Below are 21,987 nucleotides of genomic sequence, written 5' to 3'. Positions count from 1 at the left end.
TGAAGTTTGAATTTATCAGTTTCTGAAGAACTTTAACTCAGGAGAACTGACAGTAACTCAGTGAAGGGGTCAGGCCAAGTGAAACCTTATCTAGGATTTAGCTATCTCTGTTTACTCCTCTCTCTCCCTCCAAACTCAGGGTTTTGAATAGCTGTGAAGGGTCCCTGGGACTGTTAGCAACCCTGCATGTTGGTCTGTGTTTTCCTGAAAATGTCTAAGCTCAAGCCCAGTATAGTATACAGGTGCTGAACATGCATGTGAAAACTTCACTTGCTCACTCATTCATTTTAATTTATCTATAGTTATCTGATGTGATGTGATGTGATGTGATGTCTTATATAGGTTTGTCTATGCCAAACATCTCTCCAGAGACTAGAGAGAGAGAAATAAAAAAGTTATAAATTCTAAGCAAATCATGGTCCTTATCTTCAAGAGGCTCATGTTCAGGTGTCCAGAAATCAATGCAGACATTATCACAGGATAAAAACAATCCAGCAAAAGAGGTGAACATTATAATAGTAACTACTATTTATTGTACATTTACCATGTGCCGAGTATCTCACATAATCTTCAATATTTTTTAACTTTAATGATTTTTTATAATAGCCTTATTGAGATATATTTCAGATACCATTAAATCTATCTCTTTAAAATATATAATGCAGTGCTTTTGGGATACTCATAGAAGAGTGCAAACTGCCACCACTATCTAATTCCAGAACATTTGATCACCCCAAACAGAAATACCTACCCATCAGCAGGCACTTTCTATTCCCCTCGTCTCCCTATCCCTTGGTGATTATTAATCTTTCTGTCTCCATGGATTTGCTTATTTGGAACTTTTCATATAATTGTAATAATTCAATATGTGACCTTTTGGGTCTGGCTTATTTCACTTACAGAGTTTTCAGGTTTCATCCATGTTGTAGCATGTATCATCTATTTCTTTTTACATAAATAATATTACATTGTATGGATATGTCATATTTTGTTTCTTCATCGATTGACAGACATATGAATTGCTCCCAATTTTTGACTGTTATGAATAATGCTACTATGAACATTGGTGTACAACTTTGTGTGGACATATATTTTTTATATTCCTAGGTATTTGCATAAGAGTGCAATTGCTGGGTCATATGGCAACTCTCTGTTTAACTTTGTGAGAAACTGACAAATTATTATTGTCCATATATTTATTTTTTAGCCACTCTAGTGGGTGTAAAGTGGTATTTCATTGTGGTTTTAATTTGCATTTCCCTCACAAATAATGATGTTGAGCATCTTTTCGTGTGCTTGTTGGTCATCTGTATATTTTCTTTGGAGAAGTATCTATTCAAATATTTTGCCTATTTTTAAATTGGGTTATGGTCTTTCATTGTTGAGTTTTAAGTTTTTTTATATATTCTGGATACAGATTCCTTTATCAGAAGTATGATTGACAAATATTTTCTCCTATTCTGTGGTAGTATTTTCAGTTTGATAGTGTCCTTTGAAGCCTCTAATTCTTTATTTTTTTAAAAAAAGATTTTATTTATTTATTCATGAGAGACACAGAGAAAGAGGGCAAGACATAGGCAGAGGGAGAAGCAGGCTCCCTGTAGGGAGCCCAATGTGGGACTCAATCCCAGAATTTTGGGATCATGCCCTGAGCCAAAGGTGAATGCTCAGCCACTTAGCCACCCAGGCATCCCTGATTCTTTAATTTTGGTGAAGTACATCTTATTTATTATTTCATCTCCTGTGTTTTTGATATCACATCAAAAACTTTTCCAATCCAAGCTCATGAAGATTTACTCCTGTATTTTCTTCTAAGAGTTTTATAGTTTAGCTCTTATATTTAGGTCTAGGATCCACTTTGAGTTAATTTTTATATATGATGTGAGGTAGGGGTTCAATATTATTTTTTTGCATATGGATATTCAGTTGTCTCAGCCTTATATGTTGAAAGATTATTCTTTCCTGTCAAATTGTCTTGGCATCCTCATAGAAAATCAATAGACTACAAAAAATGTAAGGGTTTATTTCTGGACTCTCAGTTCCATTGACCTATATGTCTATTTTTATGCCAGTTATTTAATCTTTATAACAGTTACATGAGGAAGGTACTACTAAGGCTCAGGGACTTTGGGCATTTGGTTGAAGATCATGCAATTAATATACAGTGAAGCTAAGACTGGAAACTTGGATTCTCTGATACCAAAGTCCAGGCTAAAAAGTTAATACTTTGCTCTCTCAGAAGGGATGACTGTCGTATGTATTTATACAGGCAGGGAATACCAGGGTGCAGGACATTTGGATTCAGGGTGGATACAACCTGTAGGGATGTGAAACTATATAAAGCAATGTCAAGACCCAGGGGACAGTTGGAATGGAAAGAGGACAAGATACCAACCACAATTAATTAGGGCCTTTGAAAGCTCAGAGGGAACAACCTAACTAGCCTATGTGGTTCAAGGATGGTTTTCACAAGAAAATCACATTTAATCAGTGTCAGGAAATGTCTGCAGAGGTTTGCCAGGTTGTGTGTGTGTTGGATGAGGAAGGGAATTGCATGCATGAAGACCCATTGGTACTAAAGAACATGACATAATCAAGGAATGGCAAGAACTCAGATAAAACCTAGGAGGAGCTTTGGGAACTAGCAGGAGAAAAGACTGAAAAAGTACGTTAGGAGTATAAGGGCCGTGAATATACTGCCAAGGAGTTTGTTTTTAATCCTAGAAGCAGCTGTGAACAAATGTGGATTTTTTACGTAGGGGAGTTAGTTGTTCATATAATTGATAGCAGAGAGCAGGATAGATTAGAGAAGAAGGAAACAGCTGTAGAAGATGTGGATCAGGAGCTATTGCAGGTGAGATGTTGAAAAGAGTAGGGGTGGAAAGAAGGGAGGAGTTACTCAAAATTCATAATTAATAGGGCTTGGTGATTGGTTTGTTTTGCGGGAAGGAGAAGGAGAGAGAAAGGGAGATAGGGTGAGACAGAAGAGAAAAAGGAAGAAAGTGAAGGAAATAAACATTTTTGAGGGTCTAATATGTGATAGCCTTGTTAATATGTTTCTATTTTCAGGTGGGAAAATATATTCAGACAAGTTTATCCAAAGCCACAGAGCTGTTAGTCAATGTTAAGGCAGTTTTCAAATTCAGTCCTATTAGACCCCAAAGCCCCTACTCTTTCCTCCATACCATATTGTCAAAGATAAAGCTCAGATTTTGTGTACAGGTGAAAGAATGAGTACTGATACTATTTATAAGAAAAGAAAACAAGAAAGAGAAAAAAAAGAGCTCGTTTTAGCAGGAAAAGGGTACAGAGATTCACTGGGGGGCACGTAATGTTTGAGGTACATTATTTGACACCAGTGAAGATGACATACACATGGTTAGAAATATGGGATCAAAGCTCCGGAGAGGCCTAAGGGCTTACGTTGCCGCCCCAGAACTCTCTTCTTTCCTGCTTCTGAGCTGAGATGTTGAGTGATGCCATGAGAAGATTATCCATGGAGCCGTACGGAATGTGAAGAGAGGGAGGGCAAAACTGAACTGTTCAAATGGATCAAAGATGAGGGATAGGAGAATCTGGAGCATCTTCCCTGGTGGCATCACTTCATAGGCACACCTGGCTTGTACTCACAGAAATGTGGCTCCCAGGCCTCAGACAGGCTGGAGTGACAGCAATGAGGAGCCTTTTCTTTCCTGTAGTGAGCACTCAATAAATGATCGCTATTAATATTACTGTGGTTATAATTCTACATGGAGCAAAAATCAGCAAGTATCTTTCAAGAGTATATTTAGCATAGTCCTCTTCAGAGGCAGGACTATGGGATAAAATGATTTCCTGTGGTCCTTCCCAGCCCCATGGCTCCATAATCCTCCTCTTTAGTATATGACTAGTGAATAAGAACTATCTTGAAATTTTGATTTCTGGCACAGAGTCTATCATTATACTTCCAAATTTTATTGGGAAATATTTGAAGCCAAAAGAGACTTTCATTTTGTTGACTTTGAAAAAAGCTTCATTCATATTCATCTAACAAATATTCATTTAACACTTTCTCAAATAAATAGTCCTAGGCTAGCTAGGTGCCATGGCAAAGGCAGGTAAGTACAAAATCTCTGTCCTCAGGCAGTTTGTAATCTAGTTAAGAGGCGAAGATGAGCAGAGCTGTAAGTGGAGTGGGTAACAATCCACAGGAGGAGAAGCCTAAAGTTAGCCTTGAGGTTGGGCACAGTTTGGATAGTCAGGGATGAGGCAAGTCCAGGTGAGAGAAAAGGGAGATTTGCATAGAAAAGAGGAAGGACAGATGGCCCAGGTGTGTTGTAAAAGCAGGAGTCAATTAGCCTGAGGAAAGCAGGGCGCTGGTAAGTTATAGCCCTTGAGGCTATATTAGAAAGGGGGAGGCAGGGTTATAGGTGATGAGGCTCAGGAGTGTATCCTCATGAATCCACTCAGACTAGGCTCATCCTAGACTTCACATAGGGATGCCGTCTTCTGTTCCATAGAAAGCCCTATCAATAGGCAAATTGCTCCCATTCCAACCTCTTGAGATGCTTATTTTGGAAGAAATGAGGTTATCATTATCTCCCAGCTATGGGAGAAACCCATTCACTACCACATACAGTGGTCACTATTGGAGTTCTGTACATTATCCAGAGTTTTTACCATTCCTGGAATGTCTCCCCTATACTCTCTTTCCCAAAGCCATGAAGCCAGCCCCAGATGCTGCCATGTGAAGAAACAGAGGTAACTGATTTGAAGGACTATTGATGATTGAAATGCTGTCTGATTTCTCCTCTCCGTAGCTCCTAATCCCTCTCCTCAGTAATTTGTATGTGTTTTATTTATTTGGGATAAAACCCCCCATAGAGGGGCCTGGGGCACACTCTGTTTTGAAGTTCCTGGATGGCCAAGGAAGGGGCTTTGGGAGAGGTTTCTTAGATACCGAATGGCACATAGATGATTTATACATAAATGAGTCAGAAATATGGAGATTAAGTTTTCACTGAGATGCACATGAATTAAGGAGAAAAGTGAGGCAATTTAAAAAGAAATGCCATGAAACTTAAAGCATATGGAAAATAATACAAGATGTTGAAGAAATCTCAAAACGGATGGGGTTTGGCCTAATGAGTCCTTAGAGCCCCTCCCCATTTCACAAAAATTCTCATCATTTGAGGAAATTAACATGACTTTAGAGACTGGCAGAAAAGGGTCCATCTCTCCAGGTTTGACTGGCTCATCCCTAGTCTAATTGTTTGGATTTTAAATTTTTTTTTTTTTTACCTTGTTCTGCGGTTCATGTCTAAATACTCAAAGATGTTTATATTGCATACATTCAGCTTTAATTGGCCCTTAAAAGAAGGTGTTGATTAGAATCTGCTCAACATCAACAGCTAGCTCACACAACATTCTGTAATTACTGTTTATTAATTTAGTTCAAGTGGCATAGTTGAAAGCCCTGTTCAGATGGGAGAAGTAAATTGTCACTGGTATTGAATATGTAAATTATGTGCATTGTAAATTTCCATGAAGAAATGTTTAAAGTTAAATGCTGAGCACATAAACCCTTCCGGTTTTATCTAACCCAACCCTTGGAGTCGAATCAGGTCTTTACTTAGAGAGCACAGGGTAGAAGAACCCTACGGGGGTGCTGGGCCATTGCCCCAGGGAGGTGCATCTTACCTTGAGTTTGTAAAATGAGATTTTGTAATCAAGTTTTGTTGTGTGTGTTCCTTTTTTCATGAAACAAGGCAACGCTAATGTGCTTTCTTTATCTTTGTTCACAAAGCCCTTCGATGGAGTGTCCCAGCAGATTTTCTAAGGCTGTTTGGCAATCCACCCAATTCCCCTGCTTCCCTGAGGAAGCTTCTAGATGCTGTTGGGTGGCGTGCTGCAAACAACAGGAATTGAAGACAGCTTTTCTTCAGCAAATAGCTGAAAAAAGTTACTGTGAATGTGTGTGTGTGTGTGTGTGTGTGTGTGTGTGTGTGTTTTCTTCCCCTAGAATATCAAAGAAGATGGCAGAAACAGGCAAATTTTCAAATTAGGATTGTTTCTTGGAGCCTGAACCATCTGATCTCTGGAAGCTGTAGTATGGGCTCTGTGTCTCCCAGGAGACAGTGTGGTTTAATCTGGTTGGGGAAAATTTAAATTTATTATATCAAAGATTGTCCTAGGTTCTTGCTGTATCTAGGTAGAAATAAGCAAAATTTTCTTTGAAACATCAAGAAGTGACCAAAATACTTTGCTTTTTTCTGTACTAATGGTGCTTTGGGAAAGTTACTTAATTTCCCTGTTTCTTGGATTCTTTTTACCTGCTAAATGAGAAAGATGATAGTACCCACTTCATGGAATGGATACAAAGATTAAATGAGATAATACCACTCAGTGTTTAAAACAGGCCCTGGCCATAATGTAGGGGCAATATGTGTTAATTGTTCTTTGTCTCTGTAAAAGTTTACATGTTAAAACTGGATCCCTAAGTGCTTTTATACATTCATTAAAAGATTCCTTTTCTAGAGATTCCTGATTATTTGGAAAGAGTCTGAAATTTGTGACTAATCAGAGAAGATACTTTAAAAAAAATAGAGAAGAAAACCAAGGATTTTTTAAATGTGAAAATTTAGTTATATTTTTTTTCCTAAAGGTTGAAAAGAGTAGTTGAGGCAAAAAGTACATCTGGCTCCTATGTTGCTGAAGCCCACACATGCCCATTTGGGGGGCTTTCTGGCTTTGTACAAGTTTTTCAGCCCAGATGTTGGATGTTTTCAATTTTGTAGAATCTGACTATAAATGAACTGAAAAAAAAAATGGCCCAACTGTTACTGGGACTAATTATGATAGTTCCAAGGAGAATGTGCATGCTTTCACTTTTCCTTTATGAAATGTTCCTCAAGAAAGCCTTTTGATTGAAATAAGCCTTTCAGATGATAGCTGACATTTTCAGTAATAATAATCCTACTTCAGATTCATAGAGAGGAAGTAATGGAAATGCAAAGTGCTTTACAGATGCTGCCTTGTTTATTTGCATTACCCTCCTGTGTGGCAGGTGGCAAGAATTATTCTCCCTGTTTTACAGATGCAGAAACTGAGGTACTAAGAAACAAAAGCTCGAAGCACAAAAGTTCTAGAGCAGGTCAGGTGATAGAACCAGGAAGTCTTATAATCTACTAGAACAAAATCCAAGCTAGTTAGGAGACATCTACTAGGACACTCATGCTAATGAGATCTCTTGTCAACCAGGTGAACCTGCCTCCATGGGTCAGATGTGTTTCATCTAAGCTGTCTGTTCATTGCTGTAAAGCAAATCCCATTTTCCTAGTAGTGTCTTTCGAAAAGACATGAGCCCCCAAATTACTCCCATAGTGAGAGCTCAACATTTTTGAGATGGGGGAGAGCTGAAACTAGTTGCTCAGGCTTTGGTTATTTTTAATCACTCCACCTCCCACCCTACTCCCACCTCATTAGTGTTTTGAGAAGTCAGGAAGAAAGATGGCATGGAGCTGAGAGGAGAGTGCAGTACCTTCCCTCCTTTGGTGCTCACTCTGAGCAATCTTTCTCTAAGTCACCAGGAGCTCTGCCCAGCCAGAGGCCTCCAGAGCAGATACTTCGTACCTTTGGAATTGGCTTTGCATCTTCCTTGGGTGATACTAAGCTGTATTTTTCAGATCACAAGTAAGCAACACCATCTTATACTTGGTCTAGTTGCTTAAATTATTTTTCTTCATTTATAGATCTTTGCCCATCGAAGCCCTATTTGCATGTCAGGTATAGACTAGCAGTGGGAAGAGGTGAGTAAGAGAGGTGAGCAGGAGTCTCTGCCTTTGAGGAGGTTGCAGATCACATTTGGCAGTGGGACAGGGAGGAGTCTGGAGGTGGAACAGAAGCAAATCAACATCTAGCCCTGTCCTATGGGGGTTTCCAGGGGAGCTGTGGAAGAGTGGAAAGGAATTAGCCAGGTGAAAAGGCAGTCGGATGTCATTTCAGGCAGAGGGTGTAGCATATGCAAAAGTATAGAAACTTGAGAGAGCTTGACCTTCAGGGAATGGTGAGGAGTGAGCAATGTTGTATGACTCTCATGTATGGTGCACACCCAAGTTGACTAGATATAGAAGTGGAAATGGGTGGAAACCAAGCACAGAAAGTTATTTTCTGGGGAAAATATATGAGCTGAGGAACATTTCCCTGAAGACCATAGGGCACCCCTGAGCTCTGATATGACAATGATTAGAGCATGACCAGCTAAAGTCTTCCAGTTCTACTGAACTGACTGGTTTCCTGCCTTGACAATTAAGTAAATCTGATGTATATTTATGTGTTTATTAGAGTAACAGAACCAATAGGATGAATGTGTGTGTGTGCACACATTTGTATACTTTAAGGAGTTGACTTACGTGTTTCATGATTATGGAGGCTGACAAGTCCAAAATTTGTAGGATGGGCCATCAAGCTGGAGACCAGGGAAGGGTTGATAGAGCAAGTCTAAAGGCCATCTGTGAGCAGAATTCCTTCTTGCTCAAGAGAGGTTATTCTTTTGTTCTCTTCAGTTCTTCAACTAATTGGATAAGGCCCACCCCATGTAGAGGGCAATTTGCTTTACTCAGAGTCCAGAAATTTAAACATTAATTTCACCCCCAAACACAGAATCATCCAGAATAATGATGATTATATTTCTGGGCACCATGGCCCAGCCAAGTTGATATGTAAAATTAACCATCACAAAGGGCATATATATAAATATTATATATATATATTTTTTTCCCATGGGTGTAGTATCCCTCTAATCCTGTTTTCCATAGAACTCCATTCATTCATTCATTCATTCATTCATTCTTTAAAAGTTACTTATTGAGTGCCTACTATGTGCCAAGCTCTGGAAATCCATGAGTGAGCACGATAAAGAGTTGCTGACCTCATGGATCTTTCTAGTAAAGCAGGGATTGGCAAATTATGACGCATGGGCAAATGTGGCCCACAGCCTATTTTTGTGAGTTAAGATTTATTGGGACACAAGCATAAATAAATGATTATTTATGAGTTGATGAATGTTTGCATGCTACCCTGGCAGCGTTGAGTAGTTACTACAGAGACAATATGTCCCGCAAATTCTAAAATATTTACTATCTAACTCTTTATAGAAACTTTGACACTTCCTGTATTGGAGGATATAGATAGTAAGGGCATAGGCAAATAGACATTTAATATGATTTCAGGTGGTCAGTAGTGATTTGAGGAAAAAATAAAGCAGGACAACGGGCTAGGGTGATAGACTCCTATTTTGACATGGCAGTTAGGAAAGGGTTCTCTGTAAAGATGATATTGGAGCAGGGACCTTAATGACAGAAGGAAAGCCATGAGAATGCCTAGGGTTAAGTGGGTCCCTGGCAGAGGACGCGGCAAGTACCTGGCATACTTGAGGATCTGGAGACTACGGAATGCCAGGGCTGATCGCCTGCAAGTTATTCTCTCATTTGCTGCATCCAGGATGGCCTGTGTTTCACTAAAATTGATGGAGACATTAGATTCTTGCAAATCATGTTTCAAGTTTTTGATTCTGCAGCATTGGAGACCAAGTCTTCATAGCGTCCTCATTGGTCTACCAAAGCCCACGTGGGACCAGATGCCTCCTTGTCACTCTCTTCTCCTTATCTCCACCATTGCAGAGTCCAAACTGCAAATTGCTCAGCCTGGCAATGCAAACTGTCAGTGGTGAGTCCTACTCCGGCCTCTCTGACGTGGAGTCTCTTACCCTTGCACTTCCCATTGCTCCCAAGCTCCCTCCCCTTAGAGTTCCTAGATTTCTCCTTCTTTCATGCTCTTCCTCTTCCCCTCAGCTCATGCTGTCCTACTCCTTCTGCAATGCCTTACTCCATCTTTCTTGGCTTGCTCTCTCCCTCTCTTCTTCCTTCCTCTCCTCAAGCTTCCAAGTCCCCTTCCACCCATCGCTTGTTCTTGACTCTCCATAAGCATTGACTGAATTAATCTAATCCTGTTTATGTACCTGTATCTCTTTTCCCACGAGAACTATGAGGCCCAGACAGCAGAAATGCAGTGAGGGCAACATTGCTTTTTCTCCACAGAAGGAATGCAGTCAAATAAATGACTGTCACTCAGCATTTTATTAAAGACTTGTTTGTACCTGGTACTCTGCAAGAGTCCTAAAGAGACAGTCATGAATCAGACATAATCTTGACCTTTACAAAGCTCAAAAGTGTAGTCAGGGGAGAGCATACAAACAAATGCATATTGTTCAAATAGATGCTTGTAGAATGTGCTTCAGAAGCAGAGATGGTGTGTGGCTAGCTCTGCCTGCATGAACGAGGGAAATTTCTTTGAGGAGGTGACATTTTAGTAAGGTGTAGATGGAAAAAAGGAGGAGGGGGGATTCTGGTCAGAAGAAGCTGCATGTGCAAAGGTAGAAAGCTGAGAAAGGAGCTGCACTTCTCCGAGACTGAGGTAGAAGTTGTAAATGGTGAGGATGAGAGAGAGTGAGAATGGTAGGACATGGGGCTCGTAAATGTAAAATCCTGATGTAGCTGAGCAAGCATGATCACAAACTTTATCTTTGTATCTCCCTCATTTAGCCTTCCACCTTTGACAGAGCTGTGAACACTTTGTGGTGTCTTGTTTTGAACTAAGCAAGTTAAACTTCACTATGTATCCTTAAGACCCATTTGAACATGGTGTGTCACTAATTTTTGTATGTGATATACGTTGCATATATTCATTGTGTCAGATATATGCATCGCACTGCAATGTATATCACAGAATTTCATTGAGCCTATGACCTCAGCAAGTATCTCTCAGTGATCTTCTATGTGGTTTCCTTGGTGTGACCAATTTATTTAATACGCCTAAAAAACTTACTCTCCATTAAATAAGAATTAAGCTGCGTTTCAGTAATGAAATAGATTGAAGTCAGGGGACCCACCTGGATCTTTACTTTTAGGGGACCCTCACTGGATAGTAAGTAATAAAGTCAGGACAAGTGGATGTGACAAGGCTTCCTTCAGGAGGGACTATAGAAACAATGACCAATGATGAGTTAGTGTCAATATTTAATTACCAAATGAGGTGAGTGCGATCTAATAGCAATGTGATTTCCTGCCCAAATAGCCCAAGCCAGACCTTTTTTTACAAGGTTATCCATGTGTTCTTGGCAGGAAGCTAACACCATCTTAAAGATGAGTTTGTTCTCTATTAGGTCAATGAGGAGTGAACTAAATATTTTCTACTTGGGTCTTCACATGATAAAAGCTTAACAGCTTTGAAGGAGCTATTACAGGCAAATGCCTAAAAGAAATACCCATTTGAAAAGTCTATAATTATGTACTTCTATAACAGTGTGTAAAGGGATCACAGTTCCCATCAAGGGTTATTGAGTAAATAGTGAGTTCTTAAGTCAGTAACTACTTATTTACATGATGGTCAGTAATGGCAATAAAGGAATCATTGCAAGCTGCTGAGTAGATCTTATTCATCCATGTAGTTGGGGCTCATAAAGTGCTGAAGTCTGTTCTCTGCTCAGGCAAAAACAAAACAAAACAAAAAACACTGCAGTAACTTGGAGCAAGGTGAGGAGCTATCTTTCCATTGAGCCAGGGGATGCTAATGAGTTCCTAAGTCTCCTGCAAGTGATTTAGTTTCAGAGTGACTGGAAGAGCACTGCTTGAAGGACATCTGCCTTTGACTACCCAGCCTCCATTCTCCTTTCTTCTGATAAAAGCCTTTTTTCCTTGAGATCTACCCCTCCCACATTCCTTGTGACTCTGGTAAGGCTGTCAATCAAATGGTCAGGCTTCTCCATCAGCAAATGATCCAAGTAGCACTCTTAAGAGTCCTTTGGGGATTTGATATAATTTCTGGGAAATAGAAAGACATACTTTTTTTCCTAGGATGCCCTGGTAAAGGTCAGTGTAAGCTTGGAGCTGCTGCTGGTTTTCTTTACCACCAGGTAGAAAAATCTTGCCTGAAACTAAAACTAACACAGAATAAGGTAGAGGTAAGAGATGATGAAAAAAGAAATAGATTTCTAACTACACTGTTGAGCATCTGGGTGAGCGACATCAGAAGCTAGACCTCATCTTGGACTTTCCAGTTACATGGGCAAGAGATTTCCGTTTTATGGTTATATGGTTTGAAATGAGTTTTATGTCGTCATCACTATTGGACTCCTCAGTGTGGGATACCCTATTTTTGATTTTTCTTTTTCTCTACTGTCCATCCCATTTTGTGAGAACTCCATCATGTGTTTATCACATAACATGCATTTGTGTATCAGGATGGTTGAGCTCTCGCTGGCTGACTTCTGCTGTCAATAGTCCCAGAAGTGATTGTGTAAGAAGTGGAAACTAAAGGTTTGGCTTTCTCTGGCTAATGACCCTCCCATGCTCAGGAATCAGGAAGAGTTATCTGCCTGCCTCTACCTGAATGACAGTCCCAGAAGAGAATGTCCCTTTCCATATTTTTTCTTTTTTAAAGATTAATTAATTAATTTATTTGATGGAGAGAGAGAGAGCGGGCACAAGAAGGGGAAGCAGCAGGTAGAGGGAGAGGGAGAAGCAGGATCCCCGCTGAACAGAGAGCCCGATGAGGGGCTTGATCCCAGGACCCTGGGATCATGACCTGAGCCAAAGGCAGATGCATAATGGACTGAGCCACTCAGGTGCCACCCTTTCCATATTTTTCATTTCATTTCTCCTTTTAATCTTTGTCATATATATGAGGTTTCTACCTTTTTAACTTTAAATCAGATGATTAGCACAAGGAGATGCTCTATTGCAGAATATTTAACTTTAATATTTTCACACTTGTAAAAAAAAAAAAAAATGATGCTGGGAATGACATGCTCCAGAGGCTGTGATTATAGCTGAGAGATCACTCAACACAGCAGATGCAGTCATACAGTCCGTTGTCAATGTGAAGCCTCCAAGAAGATGAAAAAATATAATTTTAATTGACATAAGTCTTTATAGCCAAATGAAACCTTTACAATGGAGTGAATAAAAATGTAGGATTTTGGCAAAGCCTTGAAGAAGTGTTCACAAGAGTGACCACAAGGTCACTAGGAAATGAGATTACTCCAAATTAGGCTTTAGTCTAATTTTTCAGTATGGAGTTGAGAATCAAGAACCAGACTGAGGTTTTTTTTGGAACCATGGATGCACTGGGTACTCCTGGGGTCTCAGGGTTGGGGTTCAAGAATCAAGGATTAGAGGACACTCTTCCCAAGTATTAGTTCTGGTCTTTGCTGGGAATGTCACACTGTCACTTTGATTGGTGTTTGTTTCAGGGTTTCTCAGCAACCACCACCATTTCTGCACCAGCAACGGGCCAGCAATGGATACACATTTCTTAATCTTGCTCCAGATGTCAAAAGTCTTAATTGTTGGAGTGAGAAAGGCAGCTAGAGATGGGGAGAGTAGCTGTCTCTATAATGGGAATTGATATCGTTAGTTCAAAGACTTATTTAATATTGTGCGTGTGGTCTAAAGGAATGCAAAGCTTATCATGGGATAATAAAAATAAAGAAGTTGTGACAAAAATATACAATAGAAAAAAATAAAGCTGAATAACAGATGGTAAAAATCTAGAGGAAAGAATAGCAGATGACATACATTAAAAAGAGACGAAGAGGAAAAGAAGATGCCCAGGAGAAGGACAACAGTGGAGCAGAGCCAGCAAAGGATGAACAGGGGCAAGTTTGAGGAGTCTGTTGATGTTACTCATGTCTGCAATCCTAGGTTCCCCTGGGATGCACACACCAATCACTTCAAAAGCTTTCAAGGTCTAGCCCATGAGCAGAAGAGTGCTATACAATTTTATTCTTCGTGTCGACTTCACAATGTTCTTTCAATAGGAGACTTATACTGAAATTGTACAAGGAAATCTCAAACTTAAATGTTTTCACTTGCATTTGGAACCTTAAATTGTTTGGGCAAGAATGCTGGAGAATAGAAGATAAAGGAATAGTGCTTTCACACAGAGTTGGTTCTGTTCTATTATTGATTTACAAGTTTAATTTCCATCGAAACAGCAAAATAACCTGAGACATTTCCAATGGCTTCTGAGAGGCTCAGGATTTAACTTGGCTGACAGAACAACTAAAATTACCCAGGGTTCTTCACGTGTGATTGAAATTTGGGAAAGGATGCTTTCTCAGTGGTTATCTTTTTCCCCCTTATCATCCTCGCTAATAGTTTCATAAACCCTCTCTACCAACTAATGCCCTCTCTCCTGCCCCACCTTCTCTTCTGTACCTGCTCAGTGCTTCCCAGAGTGTACTCCCATTCTTTTTTCCTTTTCCTGCCCTTGGCTCATCTCTGTTTGGGTCACAGTAGCGCTAGAAATGGGGGAAATTTCTACCATGGGATATTGTGTAGTGGCCTCATCTACCATGAGTGTAATGACCATGGTGCTCAGAATACTTTCTGTTCCTTAGCATGGATTTATGATGCTATGGTCCAGACTATTCAGAACTCTAAAGGCCCCATCATAAATCTGAGGACTCGATTTATACATCTGCCAGAAGAGCAAGTGGGACAGTGGTTAACCTAAACTGATTCCTTGATTGTTTACTCCTGTTCAGCCTGAATCCCTTTTACATTCTAGTGAAGAGTTTATTTTCCACTTGGCACCTTAATTAATGGTATTGTAGCCTCTGCAATGATCATTACAATTCAGTGGCTGGGGAAACGAAGGCATCCGACCAGTTTGCTTATTTTGAATATTAGCTTTATCGAAGGGGAAGCATAGAAATGCTATCTGTTCAAGTCCTAATGGAGCTGCTCCCATTCCTCAAGGGGTTATCACATAGTATCAGAGAGATCTCAATCTTTAAGACAATGGAATATGGAGTAATTAGGCTTCAATGTCTTCAGGAGTGGGTTTTTTTTTTTCTTTCTTTGTGAAAAAAATGCCTCTTTCCAGATGTAGAACTGGAGTATCTGTTGCTTCTGATGTTGCTGTCAGAGGCCAATTGGGAAGCAAAGTATCAAACACAATGGCTCCTTTGAATTCCCTTGCAAGAGGCAGAACATTCCCAGCCTCAAGATTCCGGTCCTTCTTGCCTTAGTGTGTGGAAAAAAGCAAATCCCCTCCAACTTGAAGAAAGAGTCTTCCTCCTCCCCACCCTTGCCCCGACCTCTGAACCCAACCAAGTTCTGCTATTTCTTAGGAAATGGTTTGGTTTAGAAGCGTGGCATTTGAAGGTGAAAGAGAGGGAGATTAGAGGAATTTGAGCCTGTTTTCACAATTCCAGTTGGGATGTTGGAGAAAATTTCTGTGACATTTAAACTGTCAGTTACTTTATTAGATTTTCATTTCTAAAGCAGAACGAAATAAGTGCAGTCAGTCAATGACTCTGGCCAAAATAATGTGCGTGATTAGGCTCATTAAAAGTCTTTCTTTCCTTAACTGAAAAGTTTTAAATTCTGGCCTTGAGTGGAAGCACCGTGGAGAATTCAGGGTAGCAAAGTTTCTCATTTCAGTCTCAAATGCTCTCAAGTACTTTTTTGTATAAGGAATCAAAAATTTGGGACTAAAAAAAATAATAAAGTGCTGAGTCATGGCTGTTCCTTTTTTGAATGTTGGGTTTCCTAAAGAGAGAGAGAGAGAGAAGAAAAAAGAAAAAAGGAGAGAGAGAAGTGGTTCAATTTCAGGAGTTGTAGGTGGTATAGTTTTGAACACAATCCCGTTGCTACCTGACAACAAAGCTAGAGAGAACACTAAGTGTCTTCTGTGCTTCCTTCTCCTCCTCCCTGCCCTGACCCTTTTGAGAATATAATTTAACTTGGAACATATGTAGATTAAATCAGGGAAAATGTGGTTGGGGACAGTAGGTTCACATTTTTCTTGTGGTTTTTTTATTTACTTATTTGTTTTCCTACTGGCTGTTTTGGGGTCGGGGAAAGGGGTTGTGCATTTTCAAGATGGAATTGCTCTCTGGGCCTTCTTTTATTATCTTTGAAATTAGATTCTTCTCGATTATTCAGGAGCAGATTATCTAGTTTACAGACTATCCGGGTATTTTGTTTCTTCCCTTTCCTCTCTCCTCGTTGCCAGTGTTTTGACAATTTCCTCATGCTGCTGACATCCTCAAAATTGACCATAAAAGGAGAAAGGAAACATCCAATCAGCTTTGTTTGTTAATTGCTCTGGTACAATTTGTTCAGAAAGAAACTAAAATATAGACCAAACTGGAGTTTGAAGATTATCTGTGAATCAAATCTTTCCATACTTTCTGTAAGCCTCATTTGTACAGATAATCGAGCATTGGCAGAACTTCAGAGAACTATCTCTTAAGAGAGATCAAACACTTCTCAAACCCCAGCTCCCTCTGCAATGGCACATTTTTTCATTCCCATGGGAAAGTCATTGCTTAGAGAAGCAAATAGAGAGAGGTGCTGAGAGACAGAGGGAGAGAGATTCCCCTGGTCTGATTCTACCTTTGATGGGACAGGCTCTGCAGAGACTGGAGAGGTTGCTGATTTGTTCTGGGTCCAACCTTAGGTGTAACTGTGTGCACGTGTGTGGGCATGCGCATGCTTGTGCACTACCTAAATCCACCTCGAGGCAAGATGCCAGGAGAGAGATACGGAGGTCAATGCCTGTGAGCCGCATGTTTCTTCTCAATAATGAGAACTCTCTCCAACCTCCCTGCCCCTCAGTCTCCCCTCTTTTGGGTTCAGGGCTGCTCTTCTACTCTGACCACCCAGTGGTGTGAAACTAATGATTAACCCTTTGGCACCAGTGCTAGAGGTATTTGCTCCACTAATTGGTAATGCAAAACCCATTAGTGATTAGTGTGGGGCTACTCTGAGTCCAGATGTCAGAAGGTTAATGAAAAATTGAGTATTGTATTTTGCTGGGGGATTACAGTTTTTCAGATGGGTGATGTCTTTTTCTCCTTTCTGCCAGCAGCTGAGGTTGAGCATCAGGCTACTGGCCTCCATGGGCTGGCCTGCTTGCGACAAGTCTGGTTGGATTTTATCTGGAAGATCAGAAAACCTCTGTCACCAAACTCAAAGACCATCTAGAACTATCCTTCACAGTTCAGAAATGGAGATGGCTCCCAAGGGCCACATTAAGAAGTAGATTTAATTGCCCAATAATTGCAAGAGTTTTGCCCGCAAATATATTTGTTAATTGAAAAAATATTTTTTTTGCCTTATTTGGGCTTCTGGAAATGGATAAGAGGGAAATTTATTGGAGAACTTTATTTGGACTGGAGGACCCATTTGTGCAAGTACATTCCTTATTAATAGGTCTTTGTTCTTGCTGTAACCCTCAGCAGGTATTTTGAGAGGCATACTCATTTTCTTCTAAGTCATATCAGCATGGTAATCACTTTTGGCTGAAAACCAGCTGCCATTTGCATGTTTAATAAAAATATAACACTAATACCATATTCGAAACTATTTTTCCTTTTAGTCCAAGACTTCAAAATTACCTGCTTCACTACAGCTACCATAAATGCTGTTTACCCCGGGTTGAAGTCTTTAAAATAGGGAGGAATGCTACAACAGTTTGATTACTCTTTCTTTCCCTATCAGTCACCAACCATCTCTCTTAATTATGGTGTAAGGACATTTACATAACCAGGGGGAGTGTCCTATAACTACATTTCTATTATGCTTGGCACTTGTGTGAAAGGATATTATATTCATGTGCATTAGAGATTGCTTATAAAAGATCAAGACAATAATAGCCGATCAGACAATAAAGGTCTCTTTTCTCCTCCCAGACAGGCTGTCTCTGACAGAAGAATACAGTTCATCAAAAGTGTCTGCAGGTTGTCAAACTCAGGGAGGTTTGGGGACCCTCTGAGGCTGTCATGGTCAACAAGAAGATTTTCTGTCGGGCTTCGCCATCACTCACCCTGAGGAAATAATCACTCACTACATTCTGCATGTTCTCATGATAGAGCTCTCCATTTGAGAGAAAAGAGCCATTTTATCAAAGGACAATATAGCCCTTCTCTGGGTCCACGTAGCTTCCATTATCAGACCATAATAAATCATATTTATGTTCTCAGTTAATAAGACTGATTACAATGCAGGTTTCAGACGTGGGAAAGCAAAGCAGGTGAAAAGACGTTTTAATGAAAATATGATAAGAAAACAGCTTCTAGTGAACATTTCATGCTATTATTTGTAATGATTACAGACAATTTTTGATGCATCTTCTTTAGCAGTGGTTTAAGCTGCATAAATTGGCTCACTGGTAGATAAGTAAAAATGATAAGAAAAAAATCATGAAATTGTCTTGTGTTGTCTAGAATCATTATGTACATAACAAGTGCAAAATGGGTCTAATGTATGTGCTGGGGATGGAGGGAAAACAGATTTCTCAGGGAAACATGGTTTAGGTATTATTCAAAATGATTTAGAAATTTTCTCATCTCACTTATTAAAAGTGTGTGCTCCCTGAAATTTGGGGTATGCCAGGCATTAATTTCATCTTGGTAAATGAATCAACAACTCTACCTCCTTTATTCAATCTCAAAGTTGTTTTTCTTTTTCTTTCCCCCTGCCCGCCCCCCTCTTTGGAGCTCAGTACAAAGAGACAAAGAGATATATACTTCCTACCCAATGTTTGTGTACAACTGCCATTTGTGCTAATGGGAGCTGAGTGCCTACTTGGGAGGAGAACAGACCCCAAAGTTTAATATTGAAGTGTACCCTATTAAAAAGGTCTGGACATTTTTAGCCTCAGTGAATTCAATTACATTAAAGTACCAACTTTCTAAATTAGTACAAAGAAGAAAAAAAATCATATAAAGTATTGAAATAGCCTTAGCCTTTAACTGTGTAGTAGAAAAGAGCAGCTGATGGCTGAGAACTTGGGGTGTGCAGACTGTCTTGCTCATTCCTACTAATTTATGGATTTGATAGTGTAACAAATAACAATTCCAGGTTAGCACCCACAACACTTAGAACACTTCTTTCTACTGTCCATTTGCAGCTTTGATGAGGACTTTATTATCCTTGGCTTTCAGGTTTCTAAAAGACAATGAGACTTCCTGCATTCCATGCTATTCTGGAGAGTGGTATTCTGAAACATTGGCTTACTACAGTTTACCACAGATTTAGCAAGTGGTTGGGATATTTTCTTTATTTGGGGGAAGAGGGGATTGGCAGCCTTCACCTGTACACTTATGAGAGGATCTTGTAAAATTTGCTGGTAGGAGAGCCATTGTTATGAATTGAAAAAGCAAACATTCTCCATAATGAAGTTGTCGTGGCTAGACTGCTGGAAAAGGCACAATATTGATGGCACTGCAAACTCTACTTACCAAAAGCAAATTTAACAACAACCAGAGTCTCTATTTTACTCAGAGACTTTGGGATTGTATTTTTTCTGAGCCAGTTTGCACTAATATTAGATATTGGGAGACTTGGTAATGTCAGTGAAGCCTAACAGATTAACTTCACGAGTCAAAAGAAAAATTCATATGGAAGATGTATGATTTTCATTGATAAGGGTAGGCATGTACTTATGGATGTATGTGTGTGCCTATGCAGGGGTCCTATGTTTTTCTGCAATACTGTTCTTTTTCTTGAAATTAAAAACCTATTGAGATTCAGTCCCCTCCCCCTAGATCATTGCTTTCTTTGTTGGCAATTTCTCTTTGTTCTATTCTAACTTGAATGGAGGAGGGGAGAGTGATTGGCCCCATGTCAGTCACATTGTCTGACTTCCACAGAAATAACTGCCAAGACTTTTGCTGCATCTTCCTTTGATTTTAGCCCTCACTCCATTTTTCTTTTCATAGGTTGACCAAAAAATATTGCCTGCAAGAGAATTCTGTAATGCCACCATATATCTAATATCTATGAGGCGTTTTGTTTTAGCGTTACTGGACTTAACCACAAAAGACACTTGACATTGATAAAGAATCTGTCAAGTCCACCCTGATCAGTGCACTGAAATCGCTCATGACAGGGAAGACACCAACCCCCTAAAGCAGTGGTAGATTAGGAGAAAAATGATTAGGAGTTTCATCGTTGTGAAGCCATTTCATGTTGGACCATATACTGAGCCAAATACATTTTACTTGTCGCACTCCATTAGCATGTGTGAAACAGTTGGGGAAATGGCCATATGATTAGACAGAAGGAAGCCTGGATTCCCCATTATTGGGACTTGTTACTACTGAATAATGTCTATGCAAGAGGGATTGGTTTAGATTTCATTAATTTCTTGTATGATGGAAAAGAAGTAGAGTTCATGAATAGAACCTACATAGTTCAATCACAAACAGTGCCTCTATATCTCTCCCAACTTTCCACATTTTTTTAAAGAAGTCTTGGTGAAATCCACATTTTTATTGGCAAGAGCGTTCATGAATGTTCGACTCCTAAAATTTCCTCCCTCAATCTTTCTATCGAAGCCAATAGATTACATTTTTCCCAGGGCCCAAGCAATCTTTCAGTGGCTAAGAAAAAAACAAAAAACAAAAAACAAAAAAAAAAAAACAGAGAACCAGCTTGAAATGAAGACTCATGTCTGGTGTAGTTCTTATAGTTAACATTAAAATTTTTTAAAGGGAGAATGTCATTGAAAAGATGACTTTAAGGATGAGAAGGTAAGAAAGACTGTGATACAAAGGAAATTCCCAGCAATGCTTAAAACTCCATGACCACAGCACCATAAGGAAAAGACAGAGTAGGCAGGCTTTTCCTCTTGGGGGTAATCTGTTGAAAACCCACACAGAATGAAAGAAAAATCTATTGTGGGAAAGAAAGATAGCTTTCTTGAATGCTGGCTGCACGATCACATATCTATGAGTTGTTAACGTTCTTTAGAACAAAATCTTGTCCCACATATGACTGGGGAATTATTAAATGTTGACTATTAAATCTTTTAGTTAGTTTCACACTGTGTTTATTTCTCCAGGATGATGAATATGCAGATTTAAAATTGAATGCCTTTGTTCCCAAGAAAATGATAAAACCAAGTCCTTGCCGAAGTCTAGTATTTACAGATGGGTTCTCTGAAGGGATGACTCACCCCAGCTGGTGGCTGCCAATGTCAAGTAAAATTTTGCCACCTCCCACCTCCATGGAGAGGGACCATTTGGATTGGGAAACTACAGGGACTTTGATGATGGTCCCTCAGCACTTGTGCAAAACTTTGGCCTTATTTAGTCATTGTGGGTGACTTTCCCCAGCCCCAAATCCAAGCAGAGGCAGCAAACAGACATTGTTTCCAATAGCAGGAAAGGGCAAGGACAAACCAAAGGGCCAGGCCAAGAGGTGTATGCCCCCGGACAGACCAGCAGGGTGGGCAGTAATTAGTGCAAAACACCCACCTGTGTCGTTTTTCTTGCATTTCCTCAGCTTGTCAGGCCCCCAAAGCTTCGTAGTTGGTCCAAGAATTCAGTGCAGTCAGGCCTCCCTTGTGGCCACACAGAATGTGTTTGCAGTATTGAAGGCCGGCCCAGGACTAATTTTGAAAAGCAAATCTGGGAAACAGCTTAATTTCATTTCCCTTGAGATTTTTCTGGGACAAAGTTAGAAGTTAAGACAAGTTGAACAAAATAGCACTTAGAGGCAGAGGCTACTTTGAGCAAAAGTCTCCTACATTATCTCATTATCCTTGTCCCCCAAATTCTCTACTATGAAGGAGATTTAATGGCTTTTCAGTAAATGGTGGTAGTTCTTCATGCTACACTACCATGCTTTGCAACCCCTGTGATGCTGCTGTGAACTATGGGATCTTTAATTAGAGTGTCCTCTTGAACATCCAGGAGAAAAGCATAATCAAATGTATATAGTAACTTGTGGGGCTCAATTTCACAAGTGTTTACTGAACACCTACTATGTGTCAGGTACTATGACTCATAGACCAGGTCTCCTAGACCAGGGCTCTTCCTACCACCTGACACACTGCCTCCTTGGTGTGATTGAATAAGACCCATAGTTAGTGCTTGCTTCTGATTTTGGGAGTCTCAAGTTAAAAATAGCCATTTTGGTTGAAACTCAAAAA

The 21,987-nt window shown here is 39.8% G+C and overlaps 2 long non-coding RNA genes across 3 annotated transcripts in view; one reads left to right on the top strand and one right to left on the bottom strand.

The window, feature by feature from the left end:
- The window catches only part of LOC119872364, a 31,280-nt gene extending 13,061 nt beyond the window's left edge, over positions 1–18,219 (top strand). For both annotated transcript variants that reach the window (XR_005360439.1, XR_005360440.1), the window contains exon 3: positions 17,741–18,219. This is a non-coding gene — a long non-coding RNA (uncharacterized LOC119872364). The remainder of the gene's footprint in view (positions 1–17,740) is intronic.
- LOC111096414 overlaps positions 1–21,495 on the bottom strand; it is a 29,911-nt gene extending 8,416 nt beyond the window's left edge. Inside the window, exon 1 of the long non-coding RNA XR_005360438.1 lies at positions 21,311–21,495. This is a non-coding gene — a long non-coding RNA (uncharacterized LOC111096414). The remainder of the gene's footprint in view (positions 1–21,310) is intronic.
- Positions 21,496–21,987: the final 492 nt, after the last annotated feature.

Source organism: Canis lupus, chromosome 6 (genome assembly GCF_011100685.1).
Source record: "Canis lupus familiaris isolate Mischka breed German Shepherd chromosome 6, alternate assembly UU_Cfam_GSD_1.0, whole genome shotgun sequence".
Taxonomy (NCBI): Eukaryota; Metazoa; Chordata; class Mammalia; order Carnivora; family Canidae; genus Canis; species Canis lupus.
This window is presented reverse-complemented; position numbering and strand designations above follow the sequence as displayed.